Source organism: Numenius arquata, chromosome 3 (assembly GCF_964106895.1).
Source record: "Numenius arquata chromosome 3, bNumArq3.hap1.1, whole genome shotgun sequence".
In the NCBI taxonomy this organism is placed as follows: Eukaryota; Metazoa; Chordata; class Aves; order Charadriiformes; family Scolopacidae; genus Numenius; species Numenius arquata.
In genome coordinates this window covers 6671340-6679041 of record NC_133578.1, presented here as the reverse complement: position 1 = coordinate 6679041, position 7702 = coordinate 6671340, and positions in this window count along the sequence as shown.

The following is a 7702-nucleotide window of genomic DNA, read 5'->3' as shown; positions in this document are numbered from 1 at the left end:
ATAGGCATTGATAAGGTCTCCCCTCAGCCTTCTCTTCTCCAGACTAAAGAGTCCCAGCTCTCTCAGCCTTTCCTCATAAGGGAGATGCTCCAATCCCCTAATCATCTTTGTTGCCCTTCGCTGGACTCTTTCCAGTAGTTCCCTATCCCTCTTGAATTGGGGAGCCCAGAACTGGATGCAATACTCCAGTTGTGGCCTCACCAGTGCAGAGTAGAGGGGGAGAATGACTTCCCTCGACCTACTAGCCACACTCTTCCCTATGCAGCCCAGGATTCCCTTGCCCTTCCTGGCCACAAGAGCACATTGCTTGCTCATTGTCATTTTGCTGTCACTCCCCCTTCTACCTATTGGTTCTGTTTGCTATTCCCATAACAGGCAATCATGATATATTGTGCCCAATTTATTTGGGGTTTTAATAGGATTTTGAATAAGCCTTCAGCAAACAAAGAGTTTTGAAAGTCATAATGACAATTAGAACTAAACAACTTATAACTTCAAGTAACTATGCAGAGGTAGAGCGCAATTAGTAGGACTCACTCCCGCCCTAAGCTCCTTGCTGTCTTTTTGGACAAATAGCAAGTAGTAGAAGTGGCTTATAAGTATAAGATGAAATTTAGAAAAATAAGACCTTGTATTTGCAAGAAAAAGTCCCGATTGGGTATTTTTCAACAAGGTGTAGAACACCTATGAAATTCTAGAGAATAACTTTTCTCTTACATTATTCTATATCTTGTTTAAAACACGAGCTGAGCATATAGTCATCCTCGCACCTAGCGACCTTTCAGCACAGCATATTGAACAATCAGGGGAAGAAAATCAGTTAAGTGCTGAAGGGGCTGGGAGAAAAGGAGCAGTATCGAATTCATCCTCAAGAAAAGAAGTGTCACACTGACAGTATCTGTGAAACTATAGTAACTGTAGGTTACCTATAGTTTCATATCAGATACTGGAACCTGAGTGGCACTACTTGTCAGTAGTTGTTTCTGGTTTATACCCGCACATCCTCAATGATGCAAAATAACTTTCTAATTGTCTAAAAATAGATGGGGATGTACATTGTCTCAAATAGGCACTTCTAGAAACACAGTGAGAAACTGCAAGGCATTGAAAGGTGTTTTAGGTTTTTAAATCCAATCTTGGCAAGAGGTTTTCTTCATTAGCGCTGTCTCTTGTAGACCTTATGGAGGCAAGGTAATAGAAATCTTTTTTATTGATTGGGGCTGTACTTCAAGAAAGGCATAATTGCCACCCTAAATTTAATCTTGTAGGTACTCATCTGGTGCCAATGTTCTGTTTTAGTATTAATGCCTTCCTGGAACTGCTAAAGCAAATGCTAAAAACTTAATTTCATATTAACATTGCTAACTATGATCTAGACCAACACGTATTAGTAAAATATAGCAAGTATTTTTGACGTCTGGTCCTTCGTCTAAGTGTTTGTTTAGAAGGAAACTTGCAAGGCATGGCAAGTGTAATTTGCTTTTTTAACCTTTTGCATTTGGGATACTATTTACATTGAAACAGTTTGTAACATAAAATAAAAGGCGAAACTTCAGAAATAAAGAATAGAGATTCATTTATTGAAAAACAGATTGGATACATTTAAAAGCATTTTGCTATGTTAGTTATATGTGGGAAAAAAATGTTTCTATGAGGAGCCAGGCAAAAGGGAGGAGGAATGTTTCTGTGAATTATAGTACCGACAATTTTCCCAAGCTTTTTTAAAACACTTAATTTGCAGTATTCAAAGATCTCACAGTCAGTATTTTTTATTCTTATAAATTGACAGTAAGGGTCAGATCATATCTTACAGCTAGTTACTGTTGCAGCCCTGAAGGTTCAATCAAAAAATCCTTACTTGTGCCACTGTCCCCCTAAGTTAACTCTGGAGGAGTGAGGGAATGTCAAAACTTCTGTATTTCTCCATCAAGGCACTGAGATTTTGGTCTATAGTTGCTCTGAATCTTCCAGTGAGACAAATGAAAGGAGAGCATGAATGCCCAGAGTGTGGTTTGGGATGTACCTTACTGAACTGGAGAGTTGTCCAAGGTGACAGTTCAAAACTCTTTTTTTTTTTTCAGTGAATTTATAATTGGTTTCCTTATTCCCTTCCTCTCACTCCTTCGTCCTCCCACCAGGTTTCCTTCCACTGCTGCATCCCATCCCATCCCATCCCATCCCATCCCATCCCATCCCACATCAGTACTGGTGCCTGTGATGAAACATGCATCTCCTCCCTTGGCCACTGGTGGGTGAACCAATGTAGATTTCTGTAAATCTGAATTTTCAGAGTAAGACGCAAATTTCTGAGAGATCCTAGATTTTCCAACATGTCACTAAGCCCCTCTTGTATGCTTAGAAACTTAATTTCCTAAAATGTTTCCAGAGATTACGGCTGTATGACTACATGGAGCCTTGCATGACCTTAGCATCTCAACCATTGACTCTCCTGGGAGCAACGTACAGCCATAACAGGGGACAAAGGAGAACTCTAGTGTAGATGCAACTAAAAGCCAGAATTTCACCAGGTATTTCACTGATACCTCCCCAAATAAATGCTGACATTAGAAAACCAAAGCATTTGGCTTTAGCAGTTACTCAGTGGAAAGACACTGCAGGCTGGAGCGAGTGTTAGTTAAATGTTATTGAGGTCTTTCCCTCGGTAGTCACTGAAACTTCTCAGTAGAAGCAGGATCTTATTTATTTACTTTTCTCTAGACTCTGGGTAAACATACCTGCTCAAAAAAATGGGAAGAAATTAGGAAATTTATCTGTGCCTTCAAATTTTAATGGGAATGGAATAACATGGCACTAAAAATCTTTATAAAATGGTCCTTACCATTTTAAAATCTTGTTGTTGTCAGGAGCAGTCGTTGTGATGGTGTCACTACAGCCACGGATCATGAATTTGAGCCTTGCCATAGACAAGTTTGAAAATAAATGTAGGTTTATTGACGTGTGAGAAGGGTTTGTTGGAGTTTTTTTATATATATTTTTTTAATTCTTCTGTGTGATTATACGGGGGTAAAAGGGAGAGTACTAGCAATTTCTTCACACTATATCTTCCCAAATGGAAAACGTTCTCAGTGCCAGATTATCAATACCCAAATGATCGTCTTCATTGTCCTGCTGTTATGTTATCTTCATCCTATTGGGAGCTGCAAAAAAGAAATGAAGATTCAGCTGCTTAAGGGACTATAGAAGAAACAGCCTCATGTATGTGGTGTCATGTAAGAAATATTATGTGCAAGTGTTCAAATGATTTATTATAGATACTGTGTTTTCGTTGGAATTTTTATGTAATTACGGCAAAATCACAATCCGCATTTTTTTTTTTACAATTTTGACTTAGGTAACCAAAGTTTTATTAACCAGGGAACGAAGAACATGTTTTTGAAAGGGATTAAGCAGTGAAATGATGAATGGAACTGTTTCCAAAGCATGCACATAAAGTGATATCATCTAGCTAAGGCTGATTTCTGCTCCATCGCTTCAACAGGAAAATAGCTATATTGCTGAAATGATTCGGCTTAGGCTCTATTATTTGCGGTGGCGCTTGACAGTTATGGAGTTGGAATTCAATTTCTTTCATCTAAAGCAGGTGTGCCTTAAAAAAATCACTCTGCCACTTCTGTATAACGCATGGAGATTGTTGGCTTCTTGCCTGAAAACGTTTCAGTGCACTTATCCCATTTTCATACAGCAGAAGTTGTCCATGAATATCATCTTGGTTTAAATACATGAGTGAATTTTCTTTATCCCAAAACAAGATAATAGATGATATGAAAAGCTTTATTTTATGCCAACACATAGATTTAAGAACCCATTTTGAAGGGCAGTTTTATAGAAATCTATATTATAAAGCACATAAAGATGTTGATATTAATTTATTATTCAGGACAAGAAGAAAAGTGCTCCTTAATCTTGATGTATCTGTATTTGATATGACAGGTTAACCTTGATATTAGCATCGTGTATCCGAATTTTACTTCCCTCTTTGACTCTAAAATACTTTACTGTAGTTTCTGATAGTGATGTATCCAGGTAGCAGTTGTTTATTTGTGAATAGTACACGACACATTCATTTTATCTGAAGAGACAGTGTACTTCTACAAGTGCCTGCTGGGATTTAGGCAGAGTAAGGATTTGATCTTACATGGAAAAAATGTATGTAACAGCTGGAAGAGTGATATATATTTCTTGAGGTCAACTAAAACCATATGTGAGTGTCTGTGTTATATTACATATTTCCATATATCTATAAACACATTTATACTAAAATATATACCTGGATTTTAGATGTGTATATACTTTTTTGTCAAAAAAATTATATATGTAATTTTATATATAAATTAGGATGTATAATGAAACGTAAAATGCTGCGAAGGCCCTGTCCTGTTTTCTTTTGGTAAAAACCTGTGTGACAGAAGTAGGAGAATACAGTTAGTACCAAACAGGACAGAAACTTGTAAGTATCCACGTTGCACACAGCTGTCTGCAGACACTCCAAAACCCCATTCTGAAGGAATGTGTCAACTGAAGTCAAAACATATCAGGGAAGACTTTCAGTAGACTGGTTTCTCCTGTGTTCATGAAGCTCTAATGAGAGCTAAAGAAAAACAATGTAATTTCCAAATCGTTAATGCTCTTCTCTCCCATTTAAACTTAAAGAGGAGATGATACATTTGTATTGCAGGGAAAACATCAGCAGAATTGCAGAATGAACACTTTTGTAAGTTTTCTTTCTTCATAAACTTATCTGAGATTAAAAGGGTGTTCCAGTATTCATATGCGCTACAGATTTTCATTTTACTGTGCACTACCATAGTTTTTGAAATCCTTTAAGGACCAGCAGCGGGCTTTTGTCATCACTAGGACTGAGCACACATGGAGTCCTCCAGGCTGACGGGGACCCGAGGTGGTGAGTTCGCCTGGTAGGACACGTCGCTGTGTGGATTCGTCCAGGCACACCTGGAATCCCAAGCTCTTGGGTGCTTCCAGGTCTAAACCCACTACAGTGTATCAGGATGCCCTTGAATACAGTCTCAATCCCTGAGCAAGTATATGTGTTGAAGGTATTCAGTGATACAATGAGGAAGTCACAGTCATTTTTCTTTCTTAAATAGCATTAACTAGTCTTAAATTCCTTTGTAATAAGCAAGCAAAGATTCTGACATACATGTGTAGCTCGATACTGTTTATATTTGACTTTCCCCTTTTTATCTCCTATTACTTCAATTTATTTCTCAAATCATTCACAAATAGGCATGCAATTTTTTCCTAAAACTCCACAGATGACTAGTTTGTCTATCCACAGACGCTGAATACAGCTTGTATAACTTGAGCACCATGATTTGTGATTTAACGTCTCTTGATGTATAAACGAACAAAGTAATAGTGATGTTAAGGTCACTAACTGCAGCAAAGGGTTGCCTAATATGAGAAATTGTTTATTAAAAACATCTTGTGTTTTCAGGCTGTACTGAAATCAATAGTATGTTTAATCTTTGGAAGGCGGTCACTGGGTTTACTCATAGGGAATGAATGGCCTGTTGCTGTTCAATTTACTGGTAAATTCCAGTGTTAAAAAGATCTGCTATCAGGTTTGCCTTTTCTTAATTATCATTTTCTGTAACAGGCTACACTTCTCGGTACCTTTATGCCTTAAAATAAATATTCATCAGACAGGCAAGTTTAGCGCATTAATATTTAAACTGTTATTGGGAAAATACACCATCATGATAGCTTGTAGTGTAATATTATGTACCATTTATATCTAACTAGATAACATTGTTTAGCTTAAATTAATTCCATTGGCTTAATTAATGCTATTACTTTAATCCATTTAGAAAGGAAAAGAAAACAACCAAGGAAAGAGCGATGGTATCAGATAAGACAACAGATACAATATGAATTTCAACTTTCTGAAAAACTCCCTGTCGTACAAATGATGCAGTGATTGCCTTAGTCTCTCTTGGGACCCGTGCCAAAGTTTTTAACCCTGTGTTCCTCTGGAAAAGACGCCCGTTTAGTCTGTTTTGTTTGGGTTGCCCCTTCCAGCCCCAAACAAATGTGCTCTAATGGCTGTTTTGAATGTAAAAGTCAGCAGGAGCATTTGTCTTCATGTCTGCCATGAAACTGGTTAAATTATCCAGATCTCTCAAAGAGTCAATACAAATTAAAAATACACAAAAGATTTCTAAGAGAGTGATTGCTATTCTAGCAAGTTCATTAGCCTTCTGAGGAATGCTGTTGGCAGGCTTTGTTTAGCAGAAGTCCAAAACAAAGTAAACCGAAAATGTCAGAAAATGAATTGCAAATCACTTGGCAATATAAATGTGAGATCTAGGATATAGATGACGAATAATTTGGGAAAATGTATATTGTTCCTCCAGGAATCTTAACTGCACAAAGGGGAACTATACTGAAGATTGCAGCAGAGATAGGCGAATAGCTTGATTAAGTGAATATGGGCCGTCCAGCTTTTCCAAGTGCACTGGCAAAACCAGACTCCGGACACTATTTAGTTTTTGGAAAAAAACCCAGGAGTTCTGCAGTAAGGCCTCTTTTTTTTTTTTTTTTCCTGAGCTCCCTGTATCCATCTCCTGAGTGTTTTCAGAACATACTGCGAAAAAAATGCTGCTAAAAATTATTTTTTCACTCAAATTTTGTGAGACTAAGTTGAAGACCAGAAACTAAGTCTAAAGAAGGAAATCAGTCTCCTAAAGCGGAGACGTGGAAATTACCTTGCTCCTCCTTCCCCAGGAAAGGGAGGTCGGTGCGAGTTGGTTACCTGCAGGTTACCTGGAGCATCCATTGTCAGCCGCTGCTGAGGGAAGGGAAGAGGCTGCTCCACTCCAATTTAATCATTTTTTTTGGATAAATTTTACATGCCACTTCTACTGTATTGTTCCCATTATTTGAAAATTCGTAACAGAAACAGAGCGAATAATGAGTTCTAACTCCCATAGCAAAACATAGTGGTCAATCTCACAAGAAGGAGAGAAGGTTGCAGATGACACAGGCAAGGCTAACGTGTTCAGTGCCTTTTCTTCGGTCTTCACGGAAAGGTTAAATGTGACAAAAGGTTTAATATGATCAGAATTAATGAGGGAACAGGAGTGCAAAGGAAAGTAGGGAAGAAACTGAGTATTTAGATTCAGAAGAGTCAGATTTATGGCCTGTTTACAAGGTTAAATGACCAGGCAATAAACTGGGATTTGAATTTATGGTATGCTATCTGCTGTGCACTAACTCCCCATATGAAAAGTCTGAGTGTATAACAGAAGCTTTACGCGAAGCAGCTTTTCCAGGTCAACAGGGTCTCACAGAGTTTACCCCAGCCTATTTAAAGATGCATTTTCTAAACCAGCAGTGATTTGCTTTGAGAAATCCCAAAGGATATAAATAGTCCCAATAAACATAGTACATCTCTTTAAATGAGTAAAAAAAAAAAATAAAAAAGGAAAGGAATGACAGCCAAAGATTCAGACTAAGTTGGTACCTGGAAAGATACAAATTACTAAACAACCAATTTATAAGACCCTCAACTGCCATAAGGTAAACAGCCACCAGGAGCAGATACATTTTTCACCTCAGGAAGACTTCTGACATGACTCAGTCAGTCCTGCCTGTAAGTATGATTCAGATGAATTTCACTGAATTTCACTGAATTTTTAGAGTTGGAAGGGACCATAAAGAT